Source organism: Oryctolagus cuniculus, chromosome 9, assembly GCF_964237555.1.
Source record: "Oryctolagus cuniculus chromosome 9, mOryCun1.1, whole genome shotgun sequence".
In the NCBI taxonomy this organism is placed as follows: Eukaryota; Metazoa; Chordata; class Mammalia; order Lagomorpha; family Leporidae; genus Oryctolagus; species Oryctolagus cuniculus.
The window spans coordinates 12303867-12320733 of NC_091440.1; the positions used below are offsets into that span (position 1 = coordinate 12303867).

Below are 16867 nucleotides of genomic sequence, written 5' to 3' on the forward strand. Positions count from 1 at the left end.
GCCAGCGTGGCAAGCAGCGGATTAACCTGCCGCCGCCACAACACTGGCTCCTGGATGTGTAGTTTTTGATAAAAAGAGACTAGGGGAGGGTGAGCAGACCCTGGGAAGGAACTGGCAAGTATATAAAAACCTTACAACAGCAGGGGACAAGCTCATGGCGCTTGTTAAACAGATAAGCAAATAACAACTTTCCTGTTCTGGAAAATTACAATGTATAGTAAAGCAGAATCGCTTAATAAACCTCTGTACGTCCAGCACCCACGTTCAGGACACGGCTACTCAATGCCAATCTTGTTTCCTCTGTATTCCTTTGGATTAGCTCATCTGCCAAGACTATCAAGAAGCAAAGCCCTGACTACTTCTTACTTCATTCATAAGATCAAAAGATACTTTTTCTGAAGCTCAACCTAAATTACTAGGACTTATATCAAGCTTTGGCAGCAAATTAGTCAAATAACAATTTAATATTCAGTAATAGCTGTCTCCTTTTTATTCCACATATACGCTTGGGTTTCTTTGAACACTTGGAGAGGAGGCAAGGTGGGGCTGGGGGTGGGGGTGGAGGGAGCAGGCAGCAGGGCAGATAGCTGTAAAAGGTTACCTGAAAAACAATCAGTAATCACAGAACACTGCATATTGTGCTTTCTGCAATTTCTAGTCATTGAAGGATGAGGTCAGAATAAAGTGTTCCTGTTAGTCTGGGTCACAAAAGTAATTCAAGATGCATATAAAAATGCTTATTATCATTCAAGTTCTCTAAACCCATTCAGCCATTCAGCCCTTTGCTTTCTGATAAGGCTGCCAACAACCATGCCAATTAGTGTCAATTGCAATGTTGGATTTTGTAACATCTGCACCTGCCTACCAGCTAGTTTAGCCACAGAAAGAAGGGAGGAATGATTCCAAGTTCCAGCAATACTCAATCATATTTCTAGGTTAACACAAGTCTACAAGTTCATCAACTGGCTTTTTAAACACACACACACGAACACACACAGTATATTTTTCCAAATAAATTACTCTTTTGAGAAGCAAGGGTTAGGAAGGACAAGTTTAGTCATTATATTGTAAACTACAATAGTAATAACTTTTGTTTTTAAACCTAAGGTTATACAAGTAAGGAAAATCTAGTCTATTAGAAAGTTAGTAAATTATATACTTACTTCAAATAAATACATATTTATAAGTGAACTGAACCAAAACATTTCAAATCTAGCAAATACATTTAGCAAATAATTTATACATTTGATTTAAACACATAACTAATCAAAAAAGTCTGTTCGGTCTATTTTGAGATGTTTTCCCATTTCAGAAAAAGATTCTTTAAAAAATATTTTCATCTACTTGAAGGGCAGAGTGACAGAGGGAGAGGGAGAGACAAAGAAACAGGGAGACAGACGGACAGAGACAGAATCTTCCATCTGCTGGTTCACTCCCCACAAGTGGCCACAATAGCCAGGGATGGGCAAGGCTGAAGCAAGACACCAAAACTTCATTTGGATCTACCATGTGGATGGCAGGGGCTCAAGAACTTGAGCCATCTTCCACTGCATCCCAGGATGCATTAGGAGGAAGCTTCTTTGTTGTAAGTGGAGTAGCCTGGATTTGAACTGGCACTCCAATACTGGGCATGGACATTCCAAGCAGTGCCTTAACCCACTGTGTCACAACGCTCAGCCAATAGAACCAGATTTTTCATTAAAATTTATGCTTTATAATTTGCAAACAGAAAATATTTCATATTTATTTTTAAATTTTAAGTAACTGGTCATAAGTTTAAAAAATCGTGCGATACTTCTGAAATGTCCACAACAAAACAGCAATCTTTTTAGTCAATTTATCCTTGAGTCAAATGCTTCACTTTTTTTTTTATTGTTTTAGATTTATATTTTATTTACTTGAAAGGCAGAGTTGCAGAGAGAGGAGGAAAGAGAGAGTTAACTTCCATCTGCTGGTTCACTACCCAAATGGCCGTAATGGCCGGGGCTGGGCCAGGCCAGGCCAAAGCCAGGAGTCCAGAGCTTCTTCCCAGTCTCCCACGCGGGTGCAGGGGCCCAACCACTTGGGTCATCTTTCTCTGCTTTCCCAGGTGCATTAGCAGGGAGAGGGGACTAGAAACGGAGCATCCAGGACACGAACAGGCACCCATATGCTGGCATAGCAGGGGGAGGCTAACCTACTATGCCACAACGCTGGCTCTGCACTTTGGTTTATTATTACAATTAATAGTAGCATGCTATTTTTTTAAACTTTACAACTGAAGCAAACTGATGTAGCTGTTGAAAACTGCTGGAAACAGTGTCAGTGAAGACAGTGCCATACTAACGAGAAAGTAAAATGGTCTGTCAATATCTACAAGAACAGGAGATGCGTGGAACACTGCACGTTGTATTTGGTATCATTACCTAAATTGCTACTTTGCCTCAGCAATCTATTCTCCAGCTCTAGCAAGTAGAATAAATGGTAATTTTACCTGCCAAATTTGGCACAAAAAAGGACAAGCAACTTCATTAACAGAACAATACTTTCAATATGATTTTTCCCCTGTTCCACCCAATGCCAAATAGTAGAACAACTCAAATAAAGAAATCTAGGCAAAATTACCTCCTCTTGTTGAAGTTTTACATGCTTGAATAAACAAATGATATATAAAGACGGTTAGGAAGAGCGCCCTCCTCGGAAGTTAGTATATCTTTCATATGGCAGCTTAATTACGGTCTGAAATGCTACACTTAACCAAGAAGGACACTTTACGTCCCCATTGAGGTAAGGTTCTCAAGATGTAGTGTGGGGCGGTGACCATTTAAAGCTCCAGGCAACAGGTTAAATCTAGATGGCTGGATTTAAACTTGTGCCTAAAACATCCATTAAAATATCTAAACTAGGGGTTGGAGTGAAACAGCACAGACCTTCCAAGGTTTGATATTGCTGACTACTGGAAATACCATCTACTACCAGCAACCTCGCCAGTTATGCGTTGGCGTCTTCCGTAGCTGGCTACAAACAAAGCCAAAGGTTCTTCTAAGCTTTGTTTCAAATCTGATTGCAAAAACAATAAGAGCAACTTCCATTAACCACACATGCTGAAGCTGAATGATTAAAGACACACATTTAAGCCAGTTCTCAAGTCTTCATCGCCGCATTTGCAAAGCTGACCACAGTCCAACTGGGTGAATCTGTTAACTACCCTCTACGGTTGCTCACAACAGAGGACTGTGCTATGTTTAATCTCCATCTGGTTTCCTTAGCCTTGTTCCATATGATAGCCATACATCACACATCAAAACACAATCAGCAGTTTTTATACATAAAAAAAGTGACAAAATGGAGCATTCTATAAACCTATCACCATGCAGCTGTGTTAAGAGCTAATGCAGAAATAAGGAACTGTATCTGAAACCACCTGTACTAAATTTTAAAATTTCAAGCCACCTCATTTGAATTTTAATCACAGAATCAGGAAATGGCATGTTTTATTTCATGATTTCCTCCCTTAAAAATAAAATCACCCGAAAAAAGAAACAAAGACACTGAATCAAAACGGAAACTCCAACAGCAGTAATATCCAGATCAGCGGTGCCCTTTAGTTTTCTTTCCAGCTGTCTACATCGTGTCCACATTTGTTCAGAGGCACGAGTCTAAATCAAAGAAAGGGGGCAAGTGTTGAGTGCTGAGCATCAGGTATCTTAACATACCCTGACTCACCACAGCCCAGAACAATCTCCCGTGGAGCTGTCATGAACCACATTTTACTGATGACCCATCTGAGGTTCAGAGAAGTCAACGAAAGCCCAAGACACCATGGCTAGAAAGCAGCAGCCCCAGACGCAGGCTGGCCTGATCACACTTCAACGCAGTCACGTCAGATATTTATTGGTAACGTCCTGGGGAGGGACAAGAGAACAGCAAGAGCCACAATGTGCTACGAAGGGGTGTGGTACACTCATGACAGCCGGAGTTCACAAGAGACCTTCACTGGGTGTCCACAGATAAGACAAAGGTTCTGAATGGAGAACCAACAGATCGGCCAGAATCTAGCGAGGAGGGCCGGCACTGGGGCCCAGTGGATTTAGCCACTGCTTGTGGCACCAGCATCCCCTATCAGAGCGCTGGTTCAAGTCTCAGTCACTTCACTTCCAATGCAGCTCCCTGCTCATGCTCCTGTGAAGGCAGTGGAAGACAGCCCAAGCGCTTGGGCCCCTTCCACCCACCTGGGAGACCAGGATGGCGTTCCAGGCTCCTTCTGGCTTTGGCCATTGTGCCCATGCAGGGAGTAAACCAGCGGATGAAAGATTTCCCTGTCTCTCTCTATCACTCTGCCTTTCAAATACATAAATCTTATTTTTTTAAAAAATTCCTGTCAGCTCTGCACCTGAACCATGAGGGTGCCCCACAGTATAGAGGGAGGGACTGCAGGCTCCTATGGGCTCTCAAACTACAGCAGGGGCCTGGGGCAGGACGGGAGCCCCTGGGAGCTGCGGTGCGATTACCAGGCACGAAGGTGACCCCTGAGACTGCTTTCCAGACGTTGCATTGCCATCTCAGAGAGGTCTAAGATAACCAACACAAAGGCTGCCAGAATGTGAGAACACTGGTACTGTCCAGCTCTTGCCAAGCTATGAATACGTGTTTGACTTATGTATTTATTTAAAGATTTATTTATTTATTTGAAAAGGAGTGGGAGAGGGAGGGAAGGAGGGAGGGAGGGAGAGACAGAGAGAGAGAGATCGTCCACCTGCTGGCTCATTTCCCAGATGACTGCAGCTGCTGGAGCAGAGTTGGTCTGAAGCCAAGAACCAAGAGTTTCTTCTGGGTCTCCACTTGGGTGCAGCGGCCCAAGCACTTGGGCCATCCTTCACTACTTTCCCAGGAGCATTAGCAGGAAGCTGGATGGGAAGTAGAGCAGTTGGGACTCCAACTGGCTCCCATATGGGATGTCAGCACTGCAGGTGGTGGTTTTCCTTGCTACGCCATAGTGCCAGCCCCTATGTGTTTTATTTTTAGTCCTATTTTAGAACTTTGTATGAACTTTTCAGGTAATGGAAAAGAACTACTTGGAAAGTAAAAGCTACGTTCGATTCATTCAAGAAGCAAACAGCCTACATTTAAGGGAGAAGAGAAACAGTGTCTTGAGTATCCACTACATGCTAGCCACTGTGCTGGAGACTCATACACGTTATCTCATTTGATTTTTACGAAAACCCTGGAGAATATTATATTGTTTTCATAGATGACAAAAGCTAAGGGTCAGAAAAGAGAACACTCATGGGATTCCATCGCCAGCAGTTTCACGATGGGTGCCTGAGCTCCATTCCATCTGCCTCCTGGCCCCGTCCAGCCTTTATATATATACATACATATCTGTGTGTGTGTATATACCTGTATATATATACACATACACACTACCGCAGCAGTGGCTCAGAGAAGCAAAGCAATTTTCTCCCACATCACATATCTGGTAAGTGACAGAGGAGGTTTTCCTGTCTTAAGAGTCCTGTTTTCTATACAGTATCACAATACTGTTTCTCTACCATTCCCTTACCTACCACCAAACTAATCCTTGTTGGTGAATGCTGATATTAGATAAGCTAATTTTTACAAAGCAAAGATACTGGAGGAAGCATATGACTGCCTATATGTCCCTATATCCAGTGTGACTGAAGTTTCTTTTTTTTTTTTTATCAGAGTGCCCAGTTTGTATAATAGAAAATGTGAACACCATATTTACTTTATTAACTTCAACTAGAGTTCCTTAAGAAGTTGTCTTATGAATTGATATAAAAGATAATTCGCAAATGTTCTGTCTTTTGAGGTTGCATATTTCTATGAAGATTCTGAAAGTATTTATATACATAAAATTTGGTACTTAATACCTTTTACCAAGATATTTAGGGCATGATCAATAAAAAAATGGTTGCAAAACTACTTAATGCTATACTTCAGGCAGAACCATAAAAGGAATGTCTGAATCACATTCATGATTTTTTAAATTAAATTTACATAAATGTAATAAAATATTCATGTGCCATTTCTATATTTCTCCTAATACCAGGAGTTCTACACAGCATCCACACAAGTCCCAGACTCATACTCCAGAACACTGAGACTGAACTCAACAAACAGTGGATCGGCCGTTTCAACGCTATCCCTTTCTGATAACTGCTCTCATTGCTCAAATGTGTTTTAGAATACTGTTTTTAAGTCTTCATGGGTAACTTTTAATACCTTCCGTGGTGGCATACCTCTGGCCTTCAGTTTCGGAAAATGCCAAATGGGAACAAGATGGAAACAAAGAGTAACAGCTAAGAAACAAGGCAGAAATACAAGCCTGAGATGCTACAAATTCTTGGGTGGAATATTGAAACAAGACACCAAAAGAATCTGTGGGATCTCTTACCAGGTCTTTTTAGTGTGATCTGTGGCTTTGGTACAATTTTAAGCTTGAACAGTCTAAATTGCCTTCATCTTTCCTTGAAGGCAAAAAATAATGAGGTTGCAGTTTCTCCCACCCATCAGGATGACAGAGCAAAGAGACGCCAACCTGGGCCTGAGCGAACAGCTCCAGCCCCCGAAGCACTGCCTCCCGGTGCTGGCTGACAGCACAGGCCCCGAGGGTCACTAGAACTGCGGGCAGAGAAGAGAAGAGCCGCCTGGCTGGTGGTGCAGCCCGGGGCCAAGATGCTGCTGGCAAGGAGGGGAAACAGCATTGTTCTCAGGCACGTGAGTAGCTTCTTCATGAATGTGAAAGCTTCAGGATCATTACAGAATAGTAGTAGGGTACTGAAAAAACATCATTTCACCATGAAAAATCTATCTTCAGCCCTTCACCGCATTCATCAAAAAGCACTGGAGATAAAGCAAATCAAAGCACAATCACTTTGTCAATGGCTTGGCTTGGCTTTGCTTTTCAAATCAATCTAAGCCTCTGAGCCAAGCACCTACACCTATCCTGCTACCACGTTCAGCCACTGGCGTTCCTGTGCCAGGGGTACGGAACTACCCTACAAGTTGAAGCCAACTATGCAAACAGCGCTGCCTTCATGGCCTGGCAGAGCGAGATCTATTCCACAGATCTCAGACTGCCGCCACCAACCAGCACAGACACAAAAGGAACCGCGGCGAGGAAAGCTATGTTTTCTTAATAATAACAGTTGTATAAACATAAGGTCTTCTCAGTTGAAGGGAAACCAACATCACAAAGCAGTAAAACACAGAACCCTAAACCCCTCTTTCTTTGAAGAAATCCGTTTGAAGCGAGGTGTTTCTAGTTATGGGTGAATGAAATGAGAATTCAGCCGCAACAAACGGACATCCAGTCCTACGGAGGACTAATTAAATCCATCTGAGAGGCTGCATCTCAAATCGCCGCACGCATTTCAAAGGAAGCGCTCCGCTGCCGTTTGCGAAGACATCAAACCACGCAGTCGCAGCTGATGCACATCGAGGCTCTGCCCCGTGCTACTTTTATGGACTACAAAGCTCCGTGGAGTCCTGTTAAGAGTTTACACTATTTCCATTGCTGAGACATCAGTTACACCAGAACATTTGTACTTGTCACTATCTGAAATTGCTTCTTGGCCTCTTACTCTGGTTTTGTAGATATTCTGTAAGACCTCAAGGGGAGGGAGGGAGAGAGCGCACGCGAGAGAGAGACAGGGAGGGAGGGATTGGATTCATACTTAAGTGTTTCATGTATTTGTTGATTAGAAGTGGTCAAAGATTTATAAAAGAATTAGCCATGGTTGCAGTTAACTTTTTTTTCTGGTACATAAAATCAGATTTTTGATGTTAAGACTCTTCAGTAGTTAATAAAAATCAGCAGGAGGAGCTGAAAACTTTAAAAACTTGGTTTGCCAAAAATATTTCAAGTAACAGCCATTATTTGGGTTGTGAAGTGGTAGAAAAACATTACATTCAAAACTTGGAAATTCCAAATAGAATAAAACTGTCTTCGTGTCTGTCTTCCCAAAGCTTTCAAACTTTCTGTAATTGGTTATGGTGAGCTCAGATCATACTGAGAATTTACATTTCTTTCTTAAGGAATGCTAGAAGATGTGACAATAGGTGACAAGCTCTCTAAATAGAAGGAATTCAATGTCTCAACTTTCTTTTCCTCCAAATAAATAGAAATAAAAGCAACACCATCCACATAGTGGCTAAAATCTAGTTTCTTCCCAATACAGAAGATCTCACTCAAGAGAGAAAGACCAGCTCTTGGGAGCCAGGCTCTGGCTCCCCTCTGGTGGGAATCATCCAAGCCCTTGGTGCCCCAGGGGAGCCAAATTCCTCCAAGTTTTGAAAATTTGAGCCTTTTTTTCTTCAAATGGAAATTCCTGAGAGCACTGACCAGATTCTGTTAGGAAGCTACGTCTCAGGTAGTCAGATGCTGGAACTGCACTAACTGCCTACCTCTTCTATCTCCGAGGCCCCAGGAGGGTTTCAGGTACTCCACCACAGTGTAGTAAATGAACTCACAAGATTTCAGTTCAGATTAAATTATAGAAGAGAATAAATTTCTGGAAACAAATACACAATGCTGTATAACCCACACCATACTTTTTGAATACTGAGATTATTTTTTATTTCTTTGCTTTCATTTTATTCGAGAGACAGCATGAGACAGAGAGAGAGAAATCTGTCCACAGGTTCACTCTCTCTTCCCCCGCCAAGGTCAACAACAGCTGGGGCTGGGTCAGGCCATAGCCAGGAGCCTGAAACTCAATCTGTATCTCCCACGTGGGTGGCAGGGGTCCAGTACTTCCATCGTCATCTGCTGCCTCCCAGGATGCACATTAGCAGGCAGCTGGATAGGAAGCAGAGCCATGAGTTGAATCCAGGGCCTCTGATACAGGACACGGTGTCGCAAGCAGTGTCTTAGGTGCTGTGACGATTGCCCACTCTGATATTATCTATTTTCAAATCTTGCTTGGAATTGTATACTCAAGAATTCACATTTGTGGACCAGTGTTGCAGTTCAGCGGGCTAAGCTGCCGCCTGTGACACTGGCATCCCATGTGATTGCTAGCTCGAGGCCCTGCTGCTCCACTCTGATCCAACTCCTTGCTAACGAGCCTGGGAAAGCAGCAGCAGATGGCCCAAGTGCTTGGGACCCCGATACCCACGTGAGAGACCTGGATGGAGTTCCGGGCTCCTTGCTTCAGCCTGCCCCGCCCTAGTCATTGCAGCCATGTGGGGAGTGAACCAGCCAATGGAAGCTTTCCCTCTCTCTCTGACGTTGCCTTTCAAATAAATCAATCTTAAAAAAAATGAATCCAGTATAAAAATTGCCAGTTATGGAAAAAAATATATATTCAATTCAAATGAGTACCAATAATAGCACTAAACATATTAAGAATAAAGTGTAAAAGAGTAGCTGAAGGGCTGATGCTGCAGCGTAGCGGGTAAAGCACGATATGTGGGCCGGTTCAAGTCCCAGCTGCTCCACTTCTGATCCAGCATTCTGTTATGGCCAGAGAAAGCAGCAGCAGATGGCTCAAGTCCTCAGCCCACTGGACCTGTGTGGGAGACCTGGAAGAAGCCCCTGGCTTCTGGCTTCAGATCGGCCCAACTCCAGCCATTGCAGCCATTTAGGGAGTGAACCAGCGTATGGAAGAGCGCTCTCGCTCTCTCTCTCTCTCTGCCTCTCTGTAAGTCTACCTTTCAAATAAATAAACCTTAAAAAAGAAACAATAGCTGAATTGAAATCAAATTTAAATGCCTTCCTAAATTTACGATAAAGCATGATATAATCTACCAACATATGTGGATTACATAGTTTTCAAGTGTATTCAGTATCACTGCTGTTAATCATTTGTAACTAACTTAATGAAATGTTTAAGCAAGAGCAAATGTCAAAGGGGACTGAGGGCAGGACGCCCCCAAATAAGCACCTGGGCATAGAGAGGATTTTCAGCTGAGGGATTCTGGGAAGCAGCAGGTGCAGGAGGGGCTCCCTGACTGTCCCGTGCAGCAGGTACAGCAGGTGCAGGAGGGGCTCTCTGACTGTCCCTTACAGCAGGTCCTGAGACCTCCGGTGGAGGCGGTGGAAGAGGATCTGAGCGCCCAGGCCCAGCTGACCGCCCCCCCCGCCCCCGCCCCGTGGGCTGCTCTTGGTCGAGCCCCTTTCTGCCCCGCCCCACTCTCCCGTCCTCTCCACCCCTCGCCCCATCTCGCATCAGAGCGAGCAGGCTTCTCGCTTCTTAGTTCTTATCTGACGGAAGCTCCCGGCAAGGAAAGCCTCCATCACACAGACGCCTGTGCTTCCCTCTCGTCCTCCGTGTTCTGTGACGGGGACCCAGCCAAGAACTGAGAAGGGCAGAGGGGGAAATATTTTCTTCCCCTACAATAGGTGACAGAAAAGAACCGAGATAGGCAAGGATTTATTTGAATGGGCCAGATGCCCTTCTGCTGCCAAAATACACCACACTGACACTACTTCACGGTCTGTACCTGAAGGCTCTGCACCTGTGCTCCAATTTCCACTACAGTTCAGCTTTTACTTTTTTAATTAATTTATTTGAAAGGCAGAGTTACAGAGAAAGAAGGAAAGTGAGAGTGATCTTCCATCTACTGGTTTACTCCTCAAACAGCCTCAGCGTCCAGGGCTGGGCTGGGCCAGGCTGAAGCCAGGAGCCAGGAGTTTCTTCCAGGTCTCCAACGTGGGTATAGATGCCTAAGCACTTTGGCCAACTTCCACTGCTTTCCCAGGTGCATTAGCAGGGAGCTGGATAAGTATAGCAGCTGGGACTGGAACCAAGAGCCATATGAGATGCTAACATTGCAAGCAGTGCTTTAACCCACTGTATCACAACACTATCCCTGATTAACTTCTTAATTCCTCTCAAGATACTGCTTTTGGGACCAACATTATGGAACAGCAGGTTAAGTCTCTGCCTGCAGCACTGGCATCCCATATGAGCGCAAGTTTGAGTCCTGGCTGCTCCACTTCCATTCTAGCTCTCTGCTATGGCCTAAGAAAGCAGAAGATGGCACAAGTCCTTGGGCCCCTGCACCTGTGTGGGAGACCTAGAAGAAGCTCCTGGATCTTGGCTTCAAATCAGCCCAGCTCCAACCACTGAGGCCATGTTGGGAGTGAACCAGTGGGTGGAAGACCTCTCTCTTTGCCTCTGCATCTGTAACTCTGCCTTTCAAATAAATAATTTTTTTAAAAAGATGTTGCTTTTTACCTGTATCCAGATATAATATTGAATTTGCTTTAATACTAATTTTTAAAACCACATAACTGAAACTAATCAACTCATATACAATGTTCTCTAATTTTCTTTTTTAGAGACTGTAATCATGTAACTCTGGGCAGAGGGCAAATGTCTTTTATTTTTTTTTTCTAATGATTTATTTATTTGAAAGTCAGAGTTACACAGAGAGAGAAGGAGAGGCAGAGAGAGAGAGAGAATTCTTCCATTCGCTGGTTCACTCCCCAGTTGGCTGCAATGGCTAGAGCTGCACCAATCCAAAGCCAGGAGCCAGGAGCTTCTTCTGAGTCTCCCACACGGGTATAGGGACCCAAGGACTTGGGCTATCTTCTACTCTTTCGCAGGCCATAGCCGAGAGCTGGGTCAGAAGTGGAGCAGCCAGGTCTCCCGAGAATCAGTGTCCATACGGGATGCCGGCGCTGCAGGTGGCAGCTTTACCTGCTATGCCACAGCACCAGCCCCAGGGCAAATGTCTTTTAAATTTCTTTTGCTGTTACTTTTAAAATAAATTATATTAACACCTTTTATTTTCCTAAGAATCTGAGGAAATGTGAAATACTCCAAAACATAGCAAATGTTTTTTGAATCTTAAAATATATTTAGCAAGTAAATATTTTATAAATTTAAATATGGATTTAATTTGTCCTCAAAAACTATTAAATAAATATTAAATAACATTATGTTAAAAATGTACCTCACACTGACAGAAAGTAACACTTATTAGAATAGTTAAACTTCAGGGGCTGGCACTGTGGTGTAGTGGACAAAGTGCCTGTTGGAGGCCCATATGGTGAAAAAGTGACTTCGCTGAATAGTTAATGATATACAAAATTAAAGACATACTTTTTTCTGTGTAAAGGATGTGAAAACTTCCAATCAAAATATGCAATGTCTATTTACCCCATCCTAATAGATTCACAAAAAGAGTTTGCTTCCTTCAAAAGCACCCAAGAGGTGTAGCAAGCAAGCTTTTTCGTGGAAAGAAATGCTTTTCAACCCCACTAGTATCTTTTTAGACAGTCTTAGGAAAATCTCTAATGATCAATCGTATTCACTAGAATCTACTTTATACATCGTTCCTATAAGACACAGCTAGAGCAACAAACCATCTCAGGATGAAACCAGAACCCACGATTTCAAAGGCCCGTTGGCTTGTGTCTTGTCTCCACTTCTGTTTCCATCGTTGCTCCTTTTCGGTATCATTTGTTGAACCTTCTTCCTCTGCCCATCCTTGAACTCTCAGAGTGCCTCAGTTCAATCTTCCCTGGTCCCCTCCCCTCTTCCTCCACCTTCTGCTCCACCCAGCCTCTCCTTCAGCTGCTGTTTCTACTACTAGAGATCAAACCTCTACCCCAACTCTCTCCTGGGTCACAGAGCCGTCTATGCCTCCCCCCAGTAAAATCGCACAGGCCCCTCAATAACACATCAGAAACTATCCTCCTCTTCCTTGACTTCCTCTGTACACCGCATTTCAGCAAAAGGTACCACCATCTAATCAGCAGCTCAGATAGGAGTATCCTCACCTCCCCTCTCTCGTCACCCACACATTAAATCACAGGGCTGTTGCCAAACAGCTGACAGCGTGTGTAAGTTCCGGAACTGGAATTAGCCTCCTGGTTCTGAGTCCCTGCTCTGCCAATAGCTCTCAGTCCTGGAAGAAAGCAGTCACCTTCTCTGTGCCTCAGCTTCCCTACAGCTGTAACAGGAGTAACACCATGACACTCTTAAAAAGTCCTCGAAAATGAAACTGAAACGTAAGTTTATTCTGGTACAAAAAGGTTGAAATATATGCATAATTTTTTCCTAATATGCATTTTTTGCTGAACTTTTTGAAGATCTCTTAGAGTAATGCTGAGGCCTTCTATGAAGGTCCTACATGTTACCTGTAATTATTATTAAATGACATTGCATGTGGGCCACTTAGCGCAGTGCTTGCCACATTTTCATGTTCAATAAACACGAGTATTAGCTAAATACACATTGGCTTTGTCATCTCCATGTCTAGCTAATCTTCTGTATATAAAGATTATTGAAAATGAATCGTGATGAAGAATGAGATTGGAGAGGGAGTGGGAGATGGGATGGTTGCGGGTGGGAGGGAGGTTATGGGGGGAAAAGCCACTATAATCCAAAATTTGTACTTTTGAAATTTATATTTATTAAATAAAAGTTGAAAAAAAATTAAGTTTTCAGGGCTAGGATTATCAAACAGAAATGAACAGAGTAAATTTTAATACTTTTTGTCATAAAAATTTGATCAATGCCCCAAACAGGCTATAAAATAAACTGAGATATTTTATAAAGATTTCTAAACTTGAGCTGAGCTAAAGCCAGTTTAGTTACTCCTACTGAGTATCTAAGATTGATTTAAAAATATTATCTCAAATAAAATTACTCAGAAGCCACAGGATAATACTAATAATCACTTGAAGTCTTAATTATAGTATTTGCCAACTCTAATATGATAACAACCAAAACCATTCAGTGTTTTTCATTTCCAAAGTAAATGCATTTTATAATTTATTTTTGTTCCTCACGTAGTGCCATAACAAGTTATTTGAGTATGGAGCACAACACGACTGTGTCATTTAAGAGGGTACAGGTGCAGCTGTGCACCCAATTAGACAAGCAATTTTCCAGATTACACGGGCAGGATCCTCACATTTGTATGAAAATTCAGTCCTCTGGTTCAAAAGCAGAGGAGGAGACCCACTGAACAAGGCTGCACTGAAAAAGTAAACATTTCAAGCTGTGCAAGGTTACTCTTCAAACTTGATTTTCTACAACCTTGTTTATCTGACACCCTCCCATCAGATGTCAAGCTGATTTGAATGAGTTTGCTCTGACAGGATACTCCCTAGCTTAGAGTAAGGAAGTCACATGGATACAACAGGCAAATCTGAAACCCCTTTCCTTAAAGCAAAGTAGAGGGGAAACCATCCCATCCTCTGTAATATTCCAATGAAGTTTCAGAACCAATAAAACTGCTACAAATTCTGAGCCCCTGAACAATACTTCTGGAGTAAGAGTGCTACCTTTTGTAACAAATTCACTCAGTATCATGCCTTCCTCTAACTCCTCTATGGAGAGATCTCTGCAGGTAGTTCACACTTAGAGACAAGGAAAAACAGGTGCCTGCAAGAAGGACTTCTCAGATCTGCTTAGACCCAACTTTCTCACTCTGGCCCATGTTACAGTTCTTTCTTTGCTCTCTCCAACTCAGCACAGTCCTTATGCAAAGCCTAGTGAGTGATCTCCAGCAACTGCTTCTAAAGTCAGAGTGCTAGTGAAGGAGTTTCAGTTGCCCTGTGTGTGCTCACATACCTACACAGGACCAGAATTCGACTTAATAAGCCTGGTGCCAGTCCAACTGCTTCCCCACAGCCAAGGCACTGGAGAAGTTTCGTGGCAGGTAATTACAACTCCATTATTTCCACGGTCCCACATCCCCCCGCCCAATTTTTAAACATTAAAGAAAAAAATTGGTAATACACATGTGGGATTCAAAACCCAACAATCAATAAAAAGACACATGCTACAAGGTATGTACCTTTGTCATTATGTCATGGAGTCAGCCCTCCAGCTCCCCTAATCAAAGGCAACCATGGTTACCAGGTTCTTGTGGCTCCTTCTAAAGATACTCCATGTATATAACAAGTGCAAACACAGAGTTTTTGTTTACACCAATGAATGTACTTTGCTTTTGTCACTTAACAAAGCAGCACCCAGAAAATGCTCAGAGCCCTCGGAGCACTCGCTCAGTATTCCACGATTGGGAATGTGCCCTGCTGACATAATTAGCCCAGAAAGCTGTGCATATTGGCTGCTTCCAGTATTCTGCTATTAGGAACAATACTGCCCAGGACATTGTAGCCCATCTCCTCCAAGTGAGTATAACTTACAATGTCAATTCATTCTGTCAAACTGCTCTCCTGGAAGGATTTATCAGTTTATACTCCTGGAACCCACAGTGTATGAGAGCTGCTTTTTCCATAACCTTCTGAAATGTTCACATTTGCCAAAGTGAACGTAGAGAACAGTATTTAACCATAATTTAAACTTGAATTTGATGAAATTGAAAGTGAGTTAGTATGTTCTTCATATGTGCAAGACCTACTTATGTTGCCTTTGCTGCAAATCATCTTTGAAATTTTCACCTAGGTTACTGGTCATTTTCCTATTGATTTGTAAGAGCTCTTCATATGTGAAGGACATTTTCCCTTTCTAACTAAAGAGGGCTACACATTTGCTCTGGGGTCTGCTGGTTTCTCTGTTGCCATACAATGTGTTTATGTTATTGCAGGCAAGTTTTTACATTATTTTACTTTTTACCAGTACCTTCATTTATTTTCCTAATTTTCTCAAATCAAGAAAACAAACATTCTTGTGAAAGTGAAGGAATTCACGTTTGCATAATTGTAACTTTAAGCATTTCTTTTAGAAGCTCTATTGACAACTAGATATTTTCCTCAAAACAATTTTTTTTGCTGTTATGTGTATTTTTTTTTTTTTTGACAGGCAGAGTGGACAGTGAGAGAGAGAGAGACAAAGGTCTTCCTTTGCTGTTGGTTCACCCTCCAATGGCCACCGTGGCCAGCATGCTGAGGCCGGCGCACTGCGTTGATCTGATGGCAGGAGCCAGGTGCTTATCCTGGTCTCCCATGGGGTGCAGGGCTCAAGCACTTGGGCCAACCTCCACTGCACTCCCTGGCCACAGCAGAGAGCTGGCCTAGAAGAGGGGCAACCGGGACAGAATCTGGTGCCCCGACCGGGACGAGAACCCGGTGTGCCGGCACTGCAAGGTGGAGGATTAGCCTAGTGAGCCGCAGCACCGGCCCTTCCCCTCAGTTTTAAAAAGTACACATAACAGCATGTACCGATGCCATCTCACTAGTTCAAGTGATCAATTTCTGTTCACAATTGATCATAATGATAGGACTAAGAGCCAAAAGGAGCACATAAACAAGACTAGTGTCTGCAAATACTAATTGATAGAATACAAAAGGGAGAGAACAATCCATCATGGGAAGCAAGATACACAGCAGACTCAGAATAGCGGATGTCCTAAACAGCACTCTGGCCTCAGAATCAGCCCTTAAGGCATGTGGATCTGGCTGAAAAGCCCATGAGAGTATTTCAGGCATGGAAAGCCAAGACACTCTGGAAAAAAAAAAAATGACCTAAATGAAAGATCTCCACGAGTGAGATCTCAGTGGAAAGAACAGGTCATCAAAGAAGGAGGTACCTTTCTCTGAAGGGAGGAGAGAACTTCCACTTTGACTATGACCTTGCCTAAATATGATCAGAGTCGGTGAACTCAAAAGGCTTCCATAGCCTTGGCAGCTCATGACAAGAGCCTAGGGTGATTACTGAGGCCATAAACAAGAGTATCAATTTGTTAAGTCAACAACAGGAGTTACTGCGCACTTACTCCTCATGTAGGATCTCTGTCCTTAATGTGCTGTACAGTGTGATTTAATGCTATAACTAGTACTCAAACAGTATTTTTCACTTTGTGTATCTATGTGGGTGCAAACTGTTGAAATCTTTACTTAATATATGCTAAACTGATCTTCTGTATATAAAGAGAATTGAAAATGAATCTTGATGTCAATGGAAGGGAAGAGGGAGCGGGAAAGGGGTGGGTTGCGGGT

At 42.9% G+C, this 16867-nt stretch overlaps 1 protein-coding gene and 1 long non-coding RNA gene across 17 annotated transcripts in view; one reads left to right on the forward strand and one right to left on the reverse strand.

Moving 5' to 3' along the window:
• Positions 1 to 16867, reverse strand: part of PCCA (propionyl-CoA carboxylase subunit alpha) — a 438870-nt gene that overhangs the window by 122918 nt on the left and 299085 nt on the right. The window lies entirely within an intron of this gene.
• Positions 12492 to 16406, forward strand: LOC138843754 (uncharacterized). Its single transcript, XR_011378717.1, has 2 exons — positions 12492 to 12967; positions 14546 to 16406. It is a non-coding gene; the product is annotated as an uncharacterized lncRNA (long non-coding RNA).